The sequence below is a fragment of the Emys orbicularis genome, chromosome 1 (assembly GCF_028017835.1).
Source record: "Emys orbicularis isolate rEmyOrb1 chromosome 1, rEmyOrb1.hap1, whole genome shotgun sequence".
In the NCBI taxonomy this organism is placed as follows: Eukaryota; Metazoa; Chordata; order Testudines; family Emydidae; genus Emys; species Emys orbicularis.
The window spans coordinates 40025693-40048213 of record NC_088683.1 but is presented as its reverse complement, the minus strand read 5'-3'; positions in this window follow the sequence as shown (position 1 = coordinate 40048213).

The window sequence follows — 22521 nt, the reverse complement described above, 5'->3', positions numbered from 1 at the left end:
GAGGCAATAGGGTATCCTACCCCGTTCCTTTAAAAAGATGGGCTGGTGCTCTTTGCTGAAAGGGGGGTGTGCGAGGACCTCCCTTATAAATCCTCCCCATTGGTGTGAATGTTGAGGAGTTGGCCTCACCTGGATAAGGAGGCTTGGGGAGTTGGCCTCGCCTGGAAAGGAGGCCAGGGCTTACCGCAGTGTTCTAGTGACTAAGACTCAGAAAAATACCACTTTTTATAGTAAGGAAGTGCTATTTTCTGGATCTTGGCCAATAAAATAAATAGCAATTGCTCTGTTAAGTACTTAATCCTCTCTTACGGGGGGGGGGGGGTTTGCATCGTCTAAATTTAATTCACTATATGTATATAGAATTGAGGTGAATCGAGCCCTTCGTGTTGTCCCCGGTCGGGGTGCTGCATCTAGTACCAACAGGGACACTACGAGTCTGCTGGGCTGGGGGGAAGGGAACGCCATCCCTTGTTTGGGGGCAGCTGGTTTTGTTTGGATTACCTTTGTGGCTCGGTAGGTGGTCCAGGCGAGGGGTTGTTTGACTGCTCACCTGCACCTGTTAAAGGGGGGTTTGTTCGGGCAAAGCCATCTGACCATGGGAACCTCACAATCCAAGCAGGTCCCAGTGCCGGAAAAGGGCACTCCGGCCGCATATATGTATTCCAAATATGGGCCCTTGACCTGCAAATTTCTAAAGGAGTGGAATTGGAATACCAGGGATAATCCAAGTTTGCAGTTCCCGGAGGAAGGGACTTTTAATTGAATCAAAAGGGGAAATTGGAGAAATGTATGCACCGCATCTTCAACAAGGCAGACCAGTTGGCTGAGATGCTGCGCATATCTCCTGGCCCAGCCTACCGTACTAGGCTGCAAGTGGCCCGCCGTGACAAATCAAAAGAGGGGAGGGAGGAAGCTCGCCCCAGTAAATTTAGAGAAATGGAGGAGGATATCTTAGGAGATGTAAGTAAGGCTCGAAGGGAGCTTGTTCGGAAGCTCAAAACCAGTCCAGATGGGAAAATCAGGACCTCCCATGAGGTGAGAAATTTTCCCTTGAGACAGCTCCCTGCGATGGACGGTGGGGTAACGGAGGTTCATGCCCCTTGGAGCCCAACAGATATGTGTACTCTGGGCCTCAAATTCCCAAAAATTCGGGATGACCCTCTCCGCTTTAAAGAGGAGTTGGAGGTTGTTATTAATTGCTATAACCCCACTATGGGAGACCTAGACCAATTCCTGAAAAGCGTAATGCCCAGAGAAACACAAAGGCGTCTTTATGAGACAATGGAGTGGACAGACAAAGTGGAACCAGATACAGAACAGTTGGCCAAGATGAGGGGAAAATTGTTAGAAGCTATTCTTAAGGTCTGCCTACCAAAGGCCGATTGGACTAAAATAAACACTTGTAAACAAAGTAAAGGGGAAAACCCTGCTGATTATTTGGACTGGTTAAAATCGGTTTTTGAAAAATACTCGGGCATTAATAATGCTGAAACCCAAGCAGAGAAAGCTATCTTGGTCGTTTTCGTCCAGGGTCTCCGCCCAAAAAAAAATTAGTGAACAATTACGATTGGGTCTAGTGGGTTGGGAAGGAAAGGGTTAAAGGAAATCCTAGCTGCAGCCCAACATTATTACCACTAAAGCGAGAAAAAAAGGGAAGAAGCGGAGACCCACCTAATGGCTCTCCAAATCAATAATTTAAACCCCAAGGTACAAGAAAGGAAATTGTACAATGGGAAGGAACCTACTCAACCCTATAGGTATGGGGAAGGAAACGCCAGGGGAGAAATACCCCCTGCTGCCATGCCACGAGCAGGCGGAACCCCCAGACGCCCGCCAGCCTTTTACTGCTATGGATGTGGAGAGGAGGGACACATCAAAAGGGCCTGCCCCCATCGGGATCGATGGGACTATAGAGAGCAAGGAATGGCCCCAGGTCCCGCAGTGGGAGGGCCCATTGGCTGCACCTTCACCACCCGCACAGGTGGACTATAGATAGGACAGCCGTGAGACCTCATGTGACCTTATTGCCCCAGCTATCCCCTTGGATCAATCTGGCCCTTATGTTACCTGTACCATTAACAAAACCCCGGTAAAGTGCTTAGTGGACACCGGGGCTTCTCGATCCACACTGTGAGTGGAGGAGTTCCCCTCCCTTCCCTTATCTGGGGAAATTATTAATGCAGTGGGGGTCGGTAATGTCCCTATCCCCCATCCTGTGTCAACCCCGCTGCTGCTATCAATTGGCCCTTTGACAGAACAGCATGCTTTCCTCCTTAGCCCTTGTTCTCCCGTCAACCTCCTGGGAAGGGACCTGTTATGTAAATTAAACTGTTCTATCTTTTGTACTCCTAAAGGGGTGTTCCTGGAGGCTCCAGAGACCGCACAGCACGAGGTCTTGGGGGTCCTGCAGGCACACTCCCCTGACAAAACAACAAGCCCAGATGTCTCCCCAGTACAGAAAGAAATATTGGCCCAAGTTCCCCCAGCTTTGTGGGAGGATCATCCAAATCAAGTGGGCTGTATAGAATCGGTGCAGCCCGTTAAAATTCGGTTAGACCCAACTAAGCCCCTTCCCAGGATCCCACAATACCCCCTTTCTAAAGCAACTGAGGAGGGGATCAGGCCAGTTTTGGTATCCCTGATTCAACAGGGGGTTATTGTTCAAACTAGTAGTGAATGTAATACCCCAATCCTACATGAATTCATTCCCCGGTTTGGACTGCCCCTTTCTATCAACACAGGCCAAATCATGCAGCAAGTCTGCAAGGCACTAAGGATCACTCAGCACTTCCACTGCGCTCACCACCCCCAAAGTGCTGGGGCAGTGGAATGAGTAAACGGGGTGCTGAAAAACAAAATTGCTAAAATGTGTTCAGAAACCAACCTTAAGTGGCCAAAAAGCCCATCCTCCTTGCTGAATTGGTAGTAAAACAATGCCTGTGCCCATGGGAAAAAAAAGTGAACCAGCAAGAAAAAAGGATCGGGCCCAGACAAGCAGGCAACCGCAGTTTAAGGAAGTTAAAAGAAAGAAAGTAAAAGAGTTAACTCTGTAGTTACTGGGGGGAAAATTAAGCAGTAACACTATGTAAATGTTAAAAGAAGGTATTATAAAAGAAAAAAAAATCTTGGTTTCTTTGCAGCCATTCCTTTGGGAGTGTCTGTAAGGAATCCAGGCAAAAGAATTATTTAAGTGAAATCATTTAACTATAAACAAGTTATTCAGATTTGCTAAAAAACACTCCTGGTGTGTACAATCTTTGTTTTATAAGTTTAAAATAAATTGGTGTTGCTTTGGGGTTGTAAAACCAAAAAATACTTTTGCCAAACAAGGTAAACTAGTGTTGTTTGATTTTGGTATTTAGCATTTAATCTTTAAAGTAACTTAATGCTTTACAAAATTTAAATTGTTTTAAATAAAACCAAAGTTGTGGCTGCAGCAGGGCAGACAAAGCCAGGAAAATGGTAAGGGTTCTTGGACGGGTTGCTGCAGCAGTTTGGGAAAAGGTGTTTCTTGGTTTGCCGAAGCTGTTGTGGAGCTTGGTTTAGGAATTTTATATCACAATTTGGCATACCTAAACAAATTGTAACAAGTTATGTGAAGCTTGACCAATATGGCCAAATGCTTTTAAAAACCACTCTAAATCAAAAGACCGAACTCAGCTCTCATAAATTTCTAACAGAATCGCCCGATGCGACTACCAGCAGTGCCCTGCTGACCCTGGCTCAGATAAACAGTCGTTTAATAAATTACACAATAGTCAGGCACTAACGAAATGTGTTAGGTCTTTTTATATATAGCAGTCCTGCCACTCACTGAAACCAGGAGACTGGGTCTACACAGAGGTCCATCAGCAGAGAACTGCCCAGGCCCCATGCTAAGGGACTCTTATTAAGTCCTGTTAATTATCAACACCGCTGTAAAGTACTGAGAATTGACTACCCGCCCATGTTTCTCATTGAAATGGCTCTTCGACTGATCGGTCTGTCGTTGTTGCTCCTTCTGGACGGCAAAAGTGAAGGACAAGGTAATAAGCTGGTAACCTCTCCTTTGTCCGTTGACAAACCCACTGAGCCTTTGGATCTTGCTAAGAAAACAACCTCTGCACCTGAGGACATAATAAAGCCTCCAACCAAGCAAGGTGATTGTGCTAGTAACCCCTCCCTTGCAGCCTCATTGCCGGACAGCTAAGTGAACTAAGACTACGAAATCTCGAAGAATAGCTTGTGGAAGCTAGCCAAAACTACCTGAAGATGAAACTTTTGGTGTTCCTCAGCCTCTCCTCCTTGGCGGGCTTGGGGTGGGGAGGGAAAAGTAATATTTTTCTAAATCTTAGCCAATTAGTAACCTCCGATTTAGTCTGTATCATATTGCAATATACCCCTACTTATACCATTAATATTAGTGCCTCTCTGCCCTTTGTAAAGGTGTTTAGCCAACAAATGTGGTATAATTCTTCACAGAGGAAAAATGTGTTGAAACACTGATAAACTGTAATTAATGCCACATTAGGGACCATTAAGTTCACGCTGTCCTTATCCAGTTTTCAAATTACATATTATCTCCGTCCTTGGTGCAGTGGCCCAGAAACTTCTAGCAAAAATTGTATTAAGTATCGGCAAATCTAAAAGGGGCCTTGCATGGTCTAACTGGAGCAGCCGCTATCTGGACAATAAACAAGGCCCAAAGACCATGAACAATGCCTGGGAAATTTGAAAAGGGCATCGGGCCTCTTTACTGAGGCACGGTTAATCAACACCCACTCAAATATAGAAACCCTCCATGCCCTGTCAGGACTGGGAGCCACAACCCAAACCCTCTTAACAAAATTAATAAACACCCTCGTTTTAATAGGAAAAGACACCGGATGGGATTCAGCTTGTAGCCAGATGCAGGATTTCTTTAATGGTCTCTTAGCAGAAATACGGAGCAATGTCCTCAGTCAGCGATGGCCCAAAGCCCTTAACACTACTACAGGAGTGCCACCCGAGCTGTGGAAATGGAGGCATACGTGGACGTTGTCAGGGTGGGCCTGCGACTCCTCAAAATGCTCTTTCCAGGCCTCGGGGCCTGTCAATGGCACATGGGCCCCAGTGCACTTACTTTTGCCGGGACCCTGGGCAGGCTGTCTATGGGACTGGGTTATCGGCCGGCAGGTATGGAAAGTCAAGCCACCCCACGAACCTAGCCGTTTTATCACCACTCCCCATGATTTCTCTGCTCAACACGTCTGGGTGGGAATCGGAACCTTGTGGTCCTTATGGCCCTTGGAACCCCCACAGTTGTTTTGTCTCCGTAAGTTACACCCTGGGGAATTACTGAACATCTACGATACAGTTTGTTGGGAAGGAGAAGCAGGAGGTAAGGCCCCAGGAGGAGAACTCCTATTTAGCAAAAAGGATGGTTGCGCCCTGCCATCAAATCCCCACACCCCTCTTCCCTTTCACCTTAACTTAACCACTACCCAGGGTAGCCACTTTATCACATGGCCTGCTAATCCCCAAATCTACGTAACCCTCCATCCAGCCGTCCCTCTTACTTTCGATTGGACTTCCCTCATCCGAAACTGCTTATTAAATTTGACTTTTCTGATTTCCATCCTCTCAAACATATCTCACCTCCAAGACCAAATACATGTAATAGAGGTTGAATACAACAGAGAGGCCAAAGCATTTCAGACTGCCTACCAAGTGGGTACCCTATGTTCTTCCCACGATGTTTTGTGTTTTGCCTCTAAAAAAATCACCCAAGCCACGCCCAGCCTCTTCACATCCTCAGTCTTAAAAATACTAGCTGGTCTAATTCTTGCAATCTGTTGCGTTTTATTAAATCGCCACCCTTTGTTGCCTGTGCAGGGTGTGTCGTTTACCCCAGCTACAGGTTCAATCACCACCCCAAGCCCTTCTTTTTCCCATTGATACCCCCAACACAACACTATACTTTCCTACAGACCCAGAAGTTAGTCACCTTAGTGTCCACCCCTCTGGCACTACCAGTCTCGCGTCCACTGATCCCCTTTTACAAGAAACTGAGCCTAAATACTGCACTATGGCCTCTTTAGCAAATTATAATAATGATGCCTACATGGCATCAGAGGAGGGAAATTGTGGGGGAATAGTCCTGGCTGGCCTCCCTTGCACCGATCAGAACATCGGCTAAGACTCGTCATATAGGCCCGCCCTGCAGGCCACAAGCCTGAACTAGGCTAAGTGACACAGCCTCCTGCCAAACTCGGTCAAGGGTCATGACCAGAGGAGGAAGGGGGGGGGCCAAGGAGGGAAAAAATAAAAAACCACAGCAGCAGCACTAATGAAATATGTTCATGGCTGATAAAATATAATAACCGCTTGTGTGAAGCAATAGGTAACTTTAGCTAAATGCAAACTGACTACATGCAGCTTCTCCTTTGGGTGATCTGTGACTCCCCCCCCCCACCCCCCGTGATTCCAGCTAACTGCCAAACTAGCCAATCATATATCTTCTTTGGGCGTCCTGTGATAAACCCCTACGCCCTTAACCGTAAAACCCCGGAAAAACAATATGTACCCTGACGAGAAAAACATTCCAACTGGTGTCAAGTACCACCCATGGCGGAAACCACCAAGAAACCCCTCACCCAATAGGCACCCAATTCTCGTAAAATAATGAGGAAGGTACCAGGAAAAAGGGACAGACCCCAACTCTTATTTCACGCAAATGACGTATTATTTGTACTATGCTTGCGGTTTGAAGGAATAAAAGCAGCCTGTGTGCTGTGCTGGGTGTGGTAGTTTTCGGACTGCTACCCCAACGCGTTGGTATGTTTTGCAATAAACTGGCCTCAGGCTTGAGTCTGTGAACTAAAATCAATGTGTGGGTGACTTTTTCCACGACACATTATAGTGACAATTACAGTTTTCTACACATATACAGGGGAGTCGCATCTTACACGGGGGTTAGGTTCTGAAGTCAGCGTATAAGACGAAAATCGCGTATAGTCAAACACTCATTGAGTGGAATGGCGGGCGGAATCGCCCGCACTACAGGTACAGTATTTAAATTGTTATTTTTCTCTCTTTTTTTTTTTTTTGCCGAGCGCGTATAGTTAAAATCGCCTATGATGTGACTCCACTGTATACATGCCTACACATTCATAACCATAACCTATCACCCATCTCCTAAGAACCATCAAGTTCATCACATTACAAGCTTTCATAAAAGACCTTACTTGACATATTTTATATCACAATGACATTGTCCACAACTAGGTGATTCAATTGCTTATTTTGGGAGGTTTAGACCTCTCTGTTCTCCCCTGGGCATGGCTGGACCTGGATTGTCACAATGGGCTTAGAAGTCAGAGGAGAAGAGGATGTCTCTCACCAGCATCCTTGTTACTTCTAAAAGCACTGTCCAAGTTAGGATTTGTATCTGTGGAGGAGTTTTTTTCCCCCTTAGACATTGACAGGGCACCATTATCAGTGCTGTGGAGACCAATAAATATGTAACTTGTTGAAGAGTGCTGCATATTGGTGTGTAATGATAAAGCCAGGGTTATGCTAAGTGCTTCTGAGGAGCTACAGAAACAAAAGGTAAGGGGTGACATTCTATGCTGTGCCTCTAAGAAGTACTGCCCAGAACTCACAACCTAGGGGAGGGTACTGATGGTTAATGTGGCAGTAAACCATCCTCACACCCTCCCAATCCTGGGTGGCTAAAGAAGCCCCTTGCAAACCTTAGAATGAGGCATCTCTACATTAAAAACTTAAGTCAACCTATATTAGAGCAACTTACAGCCACCTCAGTAACTACTGCTGTGGTTCATGTCCACACTACCCACATACGGTCAGTGGTGCGCGTCCTCACCAGAAGCGCTTCTACAGACCTATGGGGGCAGTGTGGGGAGCTCCCCGCAGCCCAACCCCTCCTGCTCTCCATTCCCTGCTCCGCACTGGGAGCTCAGCAGGAGTGAGGCAGCCACCTGGAATCTTGCCTCCTGAGTCCCCACTCGGCCCACTGAGTTTATGTAAGGATTTCATGTGTGACCCTGAATAACAAATTGTTCTGGAGAGGTAGGGAAATAGAGCTGTCAGGGTTGAGAGAAGGCAGAGGAAGCTACTGCAGTTTTCTTTTTAAAATTAGAACTACAGAAAATGAGCTGGAGAAGAATCTAAGGAAGTCCTTGAAATCCCTGTTGTAATTACCGGCTTTTCATAGTAAAAAAAAAAAGTATAAATAATAACAACAAATAAATACAACAGTAACCATTTAATATAAAATGGTAAAAGCCAAAGAACACAACAAGCTCTTCTAAGAAAAATGGACATATAATCAAAAGGTTCTGAAGTGCTACTTCTTTTTCTTCTGGAAAAATTGAATTAACAACCCTCTCCGACCTTGTTTGTCTGCTTTTATCTAGAGTTGTGCCAAATTATCTGAAAATCTTTTATACAGTCAGAGAATCTGAGTAGCTGCTAGTTCACAGATACTGCAGATCTATCTGGATGTTAGCTGCTACAACCATATTGCTTGTCAAGTTGCATCATATTATGCTGACTTACAAATTGGGATCCCAGGCATCCAACAGCATCTAAAAAACATACATAATTAGCAAATTTGCTCCTCACCGGAAAATGGACAATTTTTATAATCTCTGCAGTCACTTACATTCCACAAACATTACTGCCTTTACTTTTGTCCTATGCAAATTTTAGAATCTTGTCAAGTACAATAAGGCCCAATGAACTCAACTTTCTAAATAATTGCCAAAAGAGGTGAAATATTATTCCCTTTCTTTACAAAGGCAGAACAGCAGCATTAGTGATAAATAAATCCCATTAGGATCCAAAGCAGACCTCAAATGCTCTGATAAATACATTTCCCTTTTGTGACAGCTGTCCTCTTGCTCCCCCAGATTTTGGCATGTGTGTGTTATTCCGGCAATATGTAGAGCAATAACAGAGGTGCTTAAAATGCTTACTATCTACGCCAAATTATAACGCTGCTATCTGTTACATCTTAAAGTGACATGTGAACAGCAACTGGCAAACAAAAGCTCTCTTCAAGGGCTTATTAAGGACAGTGTTTGCATAGAAGGTCATTGAACTTTAATAGAATTCTCAGAGCTCTGACGTGTGAACAATGAATGAAAGACCTCCCCGTAAGATTATTGTAGGAAAAACTCATTCATGTGTGCAATTGCTTGTTATCAATGGACAGTATGTACTTCGATTTATTTGCACTTGCTGGATTTGCTTCAGATCTTGTGCATATGTCCGATATTGGTTAATCAGATCTGGCTGGGTGTGAATTGTCCCTCTTGTTCGTTCAACTGTACCCAATAACCATTCTTTGGCACTGCTCCAGAGGAAGACACACAGTGACTTAACCTGCACAGTGAAGAACCCTTCCACCTTTCGCTCCCTCTTGAAGAGTAATTGAGAGGTTCCCTTTGAGAGTATCTGCAAGTACGGACCCCAGATACAACCAAGGCCAGATGAGAGTCAACAAAAAGATATTTATTAGGATTCTACAGACTAGAGAGAGAAAACAGAAAATAAAAATTAATTAAAGAATAACTCACTTGCTGCCTGACTGTGGCTGGGCCCTGTGGGTGCACACGATGGAGTGCAGAAGGGAGGGTAAAAGAAACCTTATCCCTCTTGTACATTCATGCAGGAGCCAGGCAACCAATAAGGGTGAGCAGAATGCAAGTCCTGGCTCCTGCTAGCACATCTTCAGGTGCAGAGGTGAGTGCACACTACAGGCTCTGGAAGAGAAGTCAAGCTGCCACTTTGGCACACCCTTTCAGGGAGCCCCAAGAATTTTGTCTGAGTCCCTCCTAGAAGTCTGGCTAAACAGCAGTCCCTGAGCACACCCTCTAGCACATCTCCATGTGCAAAAGGCAGAAATCAGCCATTAATATGGAATCACCAATAAAACCCTGTAAACTGACACTATAAACAATTTGCAGAATCTGTATAAGATTTACTAGATCCGCTACATGGTAGAACATTCGTAGCTCTCGCTTTGTGTCAGCTTTATCTTTGTTTCTCCCTGTCAGAGTGCCAAGTGTGACATGCTCAAGGAAGAACATGTCACCAACACCAGCCCAGTCATAATTCATCGAGTATTTCATGCGAAAGCACCACAAAGTACAACGTACACTAGCAGTGAATTTAAACTTCCCGGAGAGGCAGCATGGTCTAGTTAATAGGAATCAGACTGGGAGGCACGAAGTGCCAAGTGTAATGCTGGCTCTGCCACTGATCCACCAGATGGCTTTAGGCATGCCAGTCTGTCTCAGTTTCCCTATCTGTAAAATAGGAATAATTATAATGAATACCTGTTTAGCTCACAGGTTGTCATTGGGGTTATTGAGTTCCTATTATTAAAGCGCTTTGAAGATCTAATATTATATAGGGATGTGGTGTATTCTTATTCTAATGATATATAGATATATATTAGAATAGTGTCCAGAGGCCCCATTGAGGTAGCTGCTATACAAACGTGCATGAAGGATTGTTCTCTGTTTCAAACAGCTGATAATCTTATTCTCTGAAGTAAGGGACAATATGCAAAACATAAAATTCCCTTCTCTTAGCAAATATCTACTGAAATCAGAGTAGGAATAACTGCTTTCCCAGACTATGCTGCTACATTTATTACAAAGAAGTGCTTCCATTTTCCCACACATATTTGTGCAAACAAGCCTTCTAGATTTTTTTAAATTAAAGATTGTATTGAAACATCTTTCTGGGAGAGAGGTTTCTTAACATGAAAATGGACAGGTATAATAAAAAAAATAATATTAATAATAATAATAAATACCCAGATCTCATATAGCACTTCTCATCAGTAGATCTCAAAGCATTTTACAAAGGAGGTCAGTATAATGATCCCCATTTTTACAGATGCACAAACGTAAACTATTGTTCAAATGTAAACATAGTAAGTCAATTGCAAACTGTGTTGCTCTTCTGTGTCCTGGAAGGACTCAACTCTGTAAGTGTAAGGGCCAGGAGAGATAGCTCAACATTAAGAATGCTCACTGTATATATTGTTGGCCCCTGTGGCCAAGTAGTAGCTGAAATTTGGGGTCTTGCAGGGTTGTTTCCTTTTGGATGAGAAATCGGTGACACAGAGTCAGTGTATTCTCTTAGTGTAATTTATTTATTCACAAAATGTACACGTCCTGCTTCTCTGAACAGTGGTAGGAACAACACTGAATACAGGCAAGCCTCTTCTACAAACCTTGGACCAGACCATTCTGTCTTATCTTAAGAAACAGCTCTCTTCTCTCTGTCTGTCTTCAGGGACCCACCTAGACTATACAAACTCCAAGCTGACTGCCCGCACAACAGATTTGTCCCAGCCCCTGAATCTGAGATGTAGGAGTTAGTTACACACTCCCCTCTGGGCTCCATAGTCTTGTCAACAGATCTAGGTCTAAGCATTTTTTCAGATTTAAAAATTTTATTAAGATGATGTTTAAAAAAAAGTGAACGGTACAGAGTTTAAGCATAGAAGTTTCTGGTTATCAGGGAATAACATTCAGATTATCAAGGGGTGAGAAATTTGGTTTAAAATCAGGTGGCATAAGAAATACATAATCTGCAGTATCCCCAACTGGGGGTAAAAGGTTGATGGGTCAAAGTGCAGACATTGAGATATGAGGGTATGAAGTTCATATAATGGCTATGTTCGGGTGTGGAGTATAATGAGTGGATACGATGATGAGGATGGGTTGACCCTCATTTGGTGAGATTCAATTTTCAGTGCATTTATGGTTCCAGTTCATATGGTCCAACGGACAAAGTCTCTTGGTCCCTTTCTTGTAGTCAAAGAACGATGTCACTCCGGCTCACGCCTCCTGGTACTGTCGGTGGCTGGTGATGTGTTCGATGTAGATGTCCCTGGACCATCGGATGGTCTCTGAGACCATGAGGCGCCGCATGAGCCGTGTGTAGCGTCGACCGATCCCGCAGGTCCGCATACTACATAATGAACTTCCCTTGAAAGCTTAACTCACCCATTTTCTGTAATAAGGTCTTGGATCAGGTTTGCTTCCAAGAATCCTAATGGCACGCCATTAACACCTCTTCCATAACAATACTGAGACAATTAAAAATTGGAAAGGTGAGTCTGCCTGCCACAGCAGGCAGTTCAGATATTTTTCACAGGTGTTAAAATGTCTTTGTTATAACTTTTGTGCCGGGAACAATGATAGTTGGCCACTTATTTGTTGCAAAATACCTTATGTATGTCTGCATTTTTTTGTCTATGATATATGTATGAAAGAACTTTTTTATATTCTATCCCACTCCATATACAAGTTCATAAATATATCTACCAAGTAAAAGTACTGAATTTACTGGTTTTCAGTTTTCTGTCACTTGACGCACGTACCACTGTTCACCACAAGCCATTGCCGGGCATAGTCTAAGCTAAGAAGGATGCAGCTATATCTTAACAATAGCTTCTGTGTCAGAGCTCTGGCTAGGGGACTGGGGAGTATTTCAACAAGTTGAAATGTATTGTGTTAATTAAGCATTGTCTTATTTGTAGCTGCATTTACTGGCCTTCAGCACACACAATGAACAAAAGGGTAGCAGTGGAAGAATGAAAGGGGTTGTGCCAAAACGCCACATTTATGCCCTGTTGTGGTGCCAAGGGACAATTCTAAAATGGGCACCACAATAATAGCTTTGTCCTCATGACCTGGCTCCTCTGCTGTAGTGGTCTGCTGCATAGAAATATTATCTGTTTTGTACTCCTTACAGTTAAGAGCAGCCAGTTGGGGATTGTTCTCCTTTTGATTACACAGGTTGTTGACTACTCACAGGATGATGCAAATCATGTCAATGTAAGTGGGAAAGTGTTTCATTTGTGGGTGACATGTGTCATGGTTTATTTATTTTCCTTTTCTGAGAGCAAAGATGATGTTAGCATGTTGCCTGCTACTCCTAAGAAAAAAGAGAAGGAGAGATGTGACAGATGCAAAGATGGAGGGGCAAGAAGTAGAGAAGGAGAACTGTACTCTATTGTATGCTCTATTCAGAAAACTGCCAGTGATTTTATTATTTACATTGAAATAATGTGATTTTTCCCCCCTGGAGACCAGTTAATTTCTGATAGGTTTTAACTCAAAGAGGTAAAGCACATGTATAGTTCCATTGACTTCATGTGCCTAAGACCCATGTCCATAAAGGGACTCAGGTGTTGCGACGTGTAGCATCACAGTGCTTAGAAAATCACAAGAACAACAATGCAATCCATAAAGCCTGGGTTAGACTCCTAGGCTTTCTATGTTGGGAGAGATAGGTACCTTAGAATGACATGCACAAAAGCCAGCATTCAAGACGAGGACCTGTCTAAGCTAGTCATGGGCAGCGCATGAACCGTAGGCTGGGGGAGTGGAGTCGCACGCAGTCGCAGAGTGGGAAGCGGGGGGGGGGGGGGGGACTGGGGGCAGAGTGTGTGCAGAGGCACACCTGGCTGTTTGGGGAGACAGAACCTCCCCCAGCCTATGATACCTGCCGGCCATGAAGCTAGCCACTGGGAGATGTCCACGAGAGGGGTGTGTCCTAAGCCCCATGCTTCTCATGGACAAAGGCACGCATCTCTGTTCAGCAATCCACAAAGTGAGGAGAGGCATGCTCCGAGGCCACCAAACTCCACACAAAGTAGCTGAAAGGAGCAGAGGAGCATGGGCAGCGGGTATCAGAGGCTGGGGGAGGCTGAGCCTCCCCAAACAGCCAGGCATGGCTCCCTCCTGTTTCCTGCTCTGTGGATCTTCCCCAGTGCTGTGGCCTGAGCTGGGACTAGGGCCACGTCACCTGCCCGCCTGGTGCTCCGGGGTTGGGGGGGGATGAGGCCGCATCACCCGCCCACCCATCACTCTGGGACGGGGGTCCCGGGGCTGCGCTGCCCACCCAGTACTCTGAGGCTGGTGGGGGCTGGGGCTGTGCTGCCCGCCCACCCGGCACTCTGGGGTGGGGCTATGCCACTGGGACAGGGCCCTCTGGGCTCCAGGAACGGAGTGAAAGGGGAGGGGCTGGGGGCTAACCTCCCCCAATCGGCAGGTCACATGCCACCCATGTGGAGGAGGCAGCTCTCCCTTATAATATTTAGCCCAGTGGGAGAGCTGGTTCAAGTCCCTTCTCTACCTGATGAAGAGAAGGGATTTGAACAGAGATCTGCCACCTTGCAGGTGAGCGCTCCAACCACTGGGCTATAAAGTGATTCTCACTGTCTCTGGCCCAATTAATATTTAATTATTCAGTTAAAGTGGAACAACTTCAATAGGAAAGACTGCGGGATACCCACATCAGAATATCCCATCGCCCTTACCTGAGAGGAGGCAGATCCCTGTTCAGATCCCTTCTCCTCATCAGACAGAGGTGAATGTCGCCCATATCCCAGGTGAATATCCTAACCATTGGGCTAAATGTTATAAGGGAGGGCTGCTGCTGCTGTTTTGGGTGGAGTTAGGTGGCCTCTAAGCACTCCTACTAGACCAGGGCAGGCCCCACAGGCAAGTTACGCAGAGAAATGCCTAGCCAGGTATTGTAAATTCTTGTGATTTTATCACAGCTCTAGTGAGTTTGGGGTATTTTTACCTGTATCATGAAAACATGATGAAAGGCTGTCACAAATTTTCCTTTATTCAAAAAAGGCCCACCATCTCCTATAAAGTATAGGGTTGCAAATTTTGGTTTAATGTATTCCTGGAGATTTCATCACATGACAATCTTTAATTAAAAATTAATCTTTAGTTCCTGGAGACTCCTGGAGGGATGGCAACCCTAATAAAGTGGAAGGACCTGGGGTGTCCAATGTTGGACACCTCTTAACTGACCTCAGGTATGCTAATGATACGATGCTCTTCACCGCAACCACTGATGCAATGCAATGAATGTTTGAGACTGTAAAAAAGTTAATGAGGAATATGGATTACCCTGAATATGGCAAAAATGAAATTCACATAGGTTATCATCAAGAATAACAGGATGCAAGCTGGGAGACAGCAGCTGAATTTTATTATCTGGAATCAACTGGTGAAAAGCTTAATTTTTTCCATAGTGACTTATTGATGTGAATCCCGGGAAACTAACACGGCTAACAAGAGGAAAATTGATGTCTTTGAGATGTAGTGCTGGTGAAGACTTGTGTGCCTCCTGGACAGAAAAGAAGATGAATACTTTTGTTAGAAACATTATAGGAGAGACACTGATCTCTGAAATCAGCAGGTGCAAATTTATGTACCTTTTCACATCAGGCATAGAGATGTCAATAGCCTTGAGACAGTTCTCATGGAAGGAATAGTGGAGGGTCTTCAGATGGATAGATAATGTTCGACAGATCACTGGGAGGTCAGCTGCTGAGGGTGTGATTTAGCAACGGATCAAAAAGGCTTCCAAACATTCTGCTATGATGTCACCAAAGTTCAGACATGAATAAATGGACTTTACTTGCTTACTTACTTACCATCTCTTATTTCTGCCAATGGGACTGAAGTCATTGAGATGGCCACCATTTTCCTATAATCTACAGGTAGAAGTGAGGTTGCCCTTAATAAAGTTGACCGCCACATCACACTGTTTTCAATGAGATTGAAGCCAGGCCCACAGAAAAAATGGCTGCCACTCTATAGTTCAGTGGGCTAGATGAGACACAGAGACTGTGAGGAGCAGCAGAGACACAGTGAAAGGTGGATGGGGAGAGTGATGGGGAGCAGGAGGCAGATTTAGGGGTTTCAGGGGAATGGGGCACTGAAGGATGTAGGGACCGGAGGCAGGCTGAGGGGAATGCAGAGGACAGTGATGCTGATGGGAGGATAGAATGGAAGCTCTCCCAGCCTGGGGGTAGTGGTGGGTCATGGGAGTCCCCTCCCAGCAGCCAGGGGAAGGCAGCACTGCATTGTTGCTAATTCTTGAGAATTTATGGGATTTTGGCGCCCGCAGGAGGAGCTGTCGCATTGATATGAGAAGCTCCTCCAATCCTGTGATTTTCAGTTCTAGTCACATGGGCAGAGCTGTTTGCGAGAGCCCCTGGGCTAAGGACAAAACATGCATTGCCACTGAGCCTTACTTTCATGTATGGTCCTCAAGCAGAGAGAGGAACCTGAGGCAGCAGTAGGCAGGGGAGTCAGGGAAAAGCTGATGCACTCTGGACCCTATAGCAACACTTCCCTACCTCCTGCTGCCTTGGGATTTTTTCCCTACTTGGGATCCAGGAGCCTTGTGGGGGCAGCAAGGCAGGGAAGACAGGAGTGATGGAGGGGGTGCTGCTGAGCAAAGGGAAGGGGAGGAGAGGAGTCAAGGTAATCACAGGAAATCAATGGCAGCTTCCTATCTCAGGGGGTGCAGAGAAGGAAAGAGGAGTCTCCAACTGAGTAGCCAGGGAGACGTGTGTATTTTGTGTGTGTTAAAGGATGACATTTCAATCTGAAATTATCACACACAGCCAGAAGAGTAGAGCGGAGTTAAAAAGTCAAAAGACAAACTAAAAAATATGGTTTGATTATATTAAAATCTCATGATTTGTGGGATTAATCTCATGATCTTTGGGGAATCCGACTCATGATTTTTGATCACTTGAGGTTGGCAGTCCTGCTATTTTCTCCTGGATCCTGATCACTTTGGGGTTTAGGCAGGAGATAAGTGCCTAGAGTGAGGCAGCAGCACATATGCCCAGAGGCAGAAACATAGACACCTAGGAAACTTTTATCCTGAAAATTCAGGCACTGTGTGAGGTGGCCAAGTGGGGGTCACAGTGGCTCCTAAAAATGGGACTGTAGGCATTACAGCTGGGGACTAGGCGCCCAAGTTCCTTTGTGGATCTGGGGCCAAGTGCTTTGCATGTGTACAAATGCTTTGTGGAGTTGAGGCTGCAGCTGATAAATCAGGAGGGGAGCCCCTTTCCCCCCCCCAAAAGAGCATAAACAAGATAGACTACTCGCCTCAGTACCTGGAAGTTGGCAACTGGCAGACAGATAGCACTGAGCACACTGTCAGCCAACGCTCTCTCCATGCTTATTAATTTGATTACACAACATCTGTATGTATCTGCTTCTTGTAAGCGTATAAGATGCCAAAAGGATGGGTAGGAGTGGCCTCAATTTCCAATTTATCACCCTTTATCTATCTAGCTAATCTGTCTGTCTATCTAGATATCTTGCAGTAGTAAGAAAAAGATAATTGCATGATTTGGGCCAGATCATGCAGCTAAAGTCATTTTCACCAAATGAAGATCTGGCTTTTTGCTTTTAAGAAAAAAAAAATAGAAATGACAACTGAAAAAGCTTAATAATGGAATACAGTAGTGTCTGCGATATATAACTGTTATTCTGTTGTTCTGTGGTCTACGGAAAATGAGTTGATGTGCTCAGTCTAGTTTCTAGTTGACAGATGGACACATAACAAAAATCTACCATTACATTTGGCACCTCATGTTGGATATCTGAGTGGAAAGGCCAAGGATTGAATGTGCATGAAGATGGAGTGATCACCTCAAACACTCATAAATGGCCCCTCTGGGTCATAGCTGAACTATATTGCCAGGAAATCATGGGGTGCTTATCTTGCTCTGGCCATGCTCTATTGGTACCTACTAGTTCAATTTCCAGTGCTCTCAATCTAATACCTTTCCCAAGCAGTAGATTCACTTTAGAACACGTAAAAAGGACTCTGCCTACAGGCATAAGAAGAAAAGTAGATCAAAATGTTGACTTACCCGGACAATATTCCTTTAGCACTGCTGTGTAATTGTAATTGAAGTGTCCATTTTAAAAGTGTGCTGCTGGTTTTTTTGCCCCAGGTCAGCTTGTGTATGAAATCTCCATACATTTACCTGGTGAAAGATTTGCAAGTGTAATTATTTTCTATTTCATAGGTATTTTAAAGCTGCAGTGTCCAGTTTATGGGATGGGAATCTGATGAGGATACAAACTGGGCAGAGTTCATGCCATCTCCTCTGTTGGTATAAACTGGTAGAGCTTCATTGATTACAGTGTAATTGCCTGCCTAATTTACACTCATAAATGCTATAAATCATGTAGCTGCACACACAAATGTCTAGTTAATAGTAGGCTCATTTGTACATTTACACACAACAGTGCACAGCTCAATTGGATAAAAATGCTAGCTTTGCAAGAATTGTAAGATCTGTGGGGCAGAAAACTATGTCCTGCCATGTACCTATACAGCACCTAGAGCATGGGAACTCTTATCCTTATTGGGGCCTTTGGGCAGTATTACAATAGAATTATAATCATCAATATGTGAAATACAAATGATATATATTAAAAGTACCTGTAGAGTTTGCATTATTCTTTGGTTAGCACTTGGAGACTAAGGCTGTTTAATGGAAGATTTTAAATCAGTGATGGGCAACCTGCAGCCCACGGGCCGCACGCAGCCCATCAGGGTAATCCGCGGGCGGGCCGCGAGACAGTGTTTACATTGACCGTCCGCAGGCATGGCCGCCCGCAGCTCCCAGTGGCCGCGATTCGCCATTCCTGGCCAATGGGAGCTGTGGGTAGCAGCGCGGGACACAGGGATGTGCTGGCCGCCACCTCCCGTAGCTCCCATTGGCCAGGAACAGCGAACTGTGGCCACTGGGAGATGCGGGCAGCCGTGCCTGCGGACGGTCCATGTAAACACTGTCTTGCGGCCTGCCAGCAGATTACCATGACAGGCCACAAGTTGCCCACTACTGTTTTAAATTGTTTTTTTAAAGCTGCCAATTAGTTTTTTATTGCCAAAGTTAGATGAACAAGAGAGCACTGTGTTTTTCATGTTAAGCATGGTAGGTTGGATGCCATTTGTTATTTTACAATTCTGTGTTCCCTCTTCCGCTTCCAGAACAAAAAGCTCAACCTTAAATTTTATACTGCAGCTGCCTGAAAAGAAACTGCAGTTTATGTGATTCAAGGAGGAAGTGTGCTTTTCAAATGTTGCAGATGCTGGTTCCACTGTTTAAAATGACTTTCTTATTGGTATGACTGCATTGGTTTAACTGTACACTATGGCAAGGGTCCAAAACTACTAATCAGCAGAGACAGAAAATTTACTTAAATTGGGTGTAGATGGTTTAGGTTTACACAATGCTGCCAAGCTATTTATATCATTGTATTCTAGGGCTGGGCCGCCAGTTGGGAACAAAATCTAAGCAGATGTAAACTTCAAAGGTTGTTGTGTTTGAGCTAAACCCAAGCTGGGTTGACATTCCCATGTTTGAGTTCAGAAGCTATCAATTTTATGACATTTTAAAACTTTTGCATAAGTTAATATCCATAAATAGCATAAGGAGAAACAAAATAGAAGTCCAGAATGAAGCTCTAGGCTTTTGAGAAGCTATACTTGAATGCAAATTTTTTAGGAAATTTGTCCAGCCATGTGCAAACATTTCCAGTAGCAGAATAATCATAAAAATATTAGGGGGCTGATCCTCACCTGGTAATTTAAAATATGAACTTCCGGATTATTTGGTAGCCACCTAATCAACATTGTATTGTTTCATACCATTTCCACTTTTGTTCTGTTTCTGTAATTGATTATGCATGTTGCCTTTCTGTAACACAGTGCATGACTTTATGGATTGTAATGAGTGAATTCTATTTAATTTAAATTAAAAGAGTAGCAGAATGTAAGTCCCTCTAGTTTATGGTAAATAGTTTTCACGTGCCTTGATTCTGAGATACTTTGTTAATGTACAATGAAGGAGAAACCAGAGAGGAATCATACTTCTGAAGAGCATAGATCTGGGAGGGGGAATGGAAGGGAGGAGATGAAATGGTCTGAATAGCAAAGGTATAGTACTGCAGTTCTCAAAGAGAAAACAAATTATTTTTGAAAGATTCAAAGGGCCACCAATAATGCACGCCCCTTAATTCATAGCACTCCCTAATATTGAGGGAATAATAAATTACATTGATAGGATAGGAGATTATTTATTTTTTTAAATTCCTTCAATCTTTTAGGGAAGAAAATAATGTTCTTACCCAGAAGGATCAACTATCATTATTTGGCTCAATAGCATTTCCAATACAAACAACAAATGCAGCAAACAATTGTGACAAAGTTCCTCCTCTATCTTGGTGGGTCCTGCGCTTATTGGCGGATTTTCTTGCCTCAGAGATTCACCATGTGGGTTGGGGAACAGCCCAGAGACCTTCCCCTCTGGGAGAACCCACAGTCCAGGTCAATTGGGAGGTTTGGGGGGAATCCGGGCCCGCCCTCTACTCCGGGTTCCAGCCCAGGGCCCTGTGGACTGCAGCTGTCTATAATGCCTCCTGTAATAGCTGCATGACAGCTACAACTCCCTGGGCTACTTCCCCATGGCCTCCTCCAAACACCTTCCTTATTCTCACCACAGGACCTTCCTCCTGGTGTCTGATAACGCTTGTGCTCCTCAGTCCTCCAGCAGCGCACCCTCTCACTCTCAGCTCCTTGCGCCTCTTACTCCCAGCTCCTCACACTCGCACCACAAACTGAAGTGAGCTCCTTTTTAAAACCAAGGTGCCCTGATTAGCCTGCCTTAATTGATTCTAGAAGCTTCTTAATTGGCTCCAGGTGTCCTAATTAGCCTGCCTGCCTTAACTGGTTCTAGCAGGTTCCTGATTACTCTAGTGCAGCCCCTGCTCTGGTCACTCAGGGAACAGAAAACTACTCATCCAGTGACCAGTATATTTGCCCTCTACCAGACTCCTGTACCCCACTGGTCTGGGTCTGTCACACAATGTATATAATTAGTTATAGAACATTGGTCAGCAAGAACATCAACAGACCCCGGATGAAAATTTGTCACCAAAGACTAAAAGTAAAAATTCTCTTTGCCCATACTGGGTGAAAATATGGCTTAAGGAGGATATACATGGTGCAAAGGCACTATGCTGTAAAGGGGTATTTTTGTCCATCACAAATTCTGTCAAATCCCACCCAATAGCTACAGTAATATATTTTGGTAGTGCTTTTTAGTATATGCTACAGAACCAATATGTCCATCTTGTAGCATAACAGATATGCTAGACAGACAAAGGAAGGAAATAATTGAAATAATAGAATCATAGAACTGGAAGGGACATTGAGAGGTCATCTAGTCCAGTCCCCTGCACTCAAGGCAGGACTAAATATTATCTAGACCATCCCTGACAGGTGTTTGTTTAAGCTGCTCTTAAAAATCCCCAATGATGGAGATTCCACAACCTCCCTAGGCAATTTATTCCAGTGCTTAACCACTCTGACAGTTAGGAAGTTTTTCCTAATGTACAACCGAAACCACCCTTGTTGCAATTTAAGCCCATTGCTTCTTGTCCTATCCTCAGAGGTTAAGAAGAACAATTTTTCTCCCTCCTCCTTGTAACAACCTTTTATGTTCTTGAAAACTGTTATCGTGTCCCCCCTCAGGCTTTTCTCCACACTAAAGAAACCCAATTTTTTCAATCTTCCCTCATAGGTCATGTTTTCTAGACCTTTAATCATTTTTATTGCTATTTTCTGGACTTTCTCCAATTTGTCTACATATTTCCTGAAATGTGGCACCCAGAACTGGACACAATACTCCAATTGAGGCCTAATCAGCACGGAGTAGAGCGGGAGAATTACTTCTCATGTCTTGCTTACAATACTCCTGCTAATACATAGCAGAATGATGTTTGCTTTTTTTGCAACAGCGTTACACTGACTTATATTTAGCTTGTGATCCACTATGACCCCAGATCCCTTTCTGCAGTACTCCTTCCTAGGCAGTCATTTCCCATTTTGTGTGTGTGAAACTGATTGTTCAAATGCAAAGTAAAGAACCAAAACAGTGCACTCAGCAAACGTAATCAAAATATTACAGAGCTGTAGTGACTCTTAAGGTTGCAAGAGAGTATGGAAGCATAAAGCCAATTTTGATCTCTCCAAACTTGTATTTATTTTTTCAAAAAAAACTCCCTTCTACCTGAAACATTGCCTGTCTGGTGTCCTGCTACAGAAGAATTTGGGATTTGGGGGGGTTGTTTGTATTTTTTGAAGTTTGAATTTAATAAGACAAGGCATTCTAGTGATAATTCACTTTTTAAACATGAGATTCCTCTTTTTTGAACATTGTATTTTTATAATTGCTTATCTCAAAAACCCATTAGTCTGGAAAATTCAAATTTGTTTTACACGCTAATCCCTTAGGAAGAACTAGCTCTCTAGCCCTTTGCCAGTAGTCCCTACTTTTCCACTTATTCCACATCTTTCAGCAAGATACATAATGGACCTTATTCTTATTTATACTGAGGTCCTTTTACACCACTCTGACAATGTAAAGGGGTCTTAAAATGAGTATAAAAATCTTTTATGTCCACTTTAACACTTCTTTTTGCTGTCAGAACAGCGTAAAGGGTCCTCCGTATAAACGAGAATCAGACCCAATGTTTTATATTCCCATTCATCCAAGGGAATTTCCAGGTATACCTAGGATGATAGTAGTACTAGGACTTGTCTTCATGGGAAAATTGATCAGCAGAACTATAGAGGTCTAGTTGTCCTGCTATAGCTGTGCCAGTA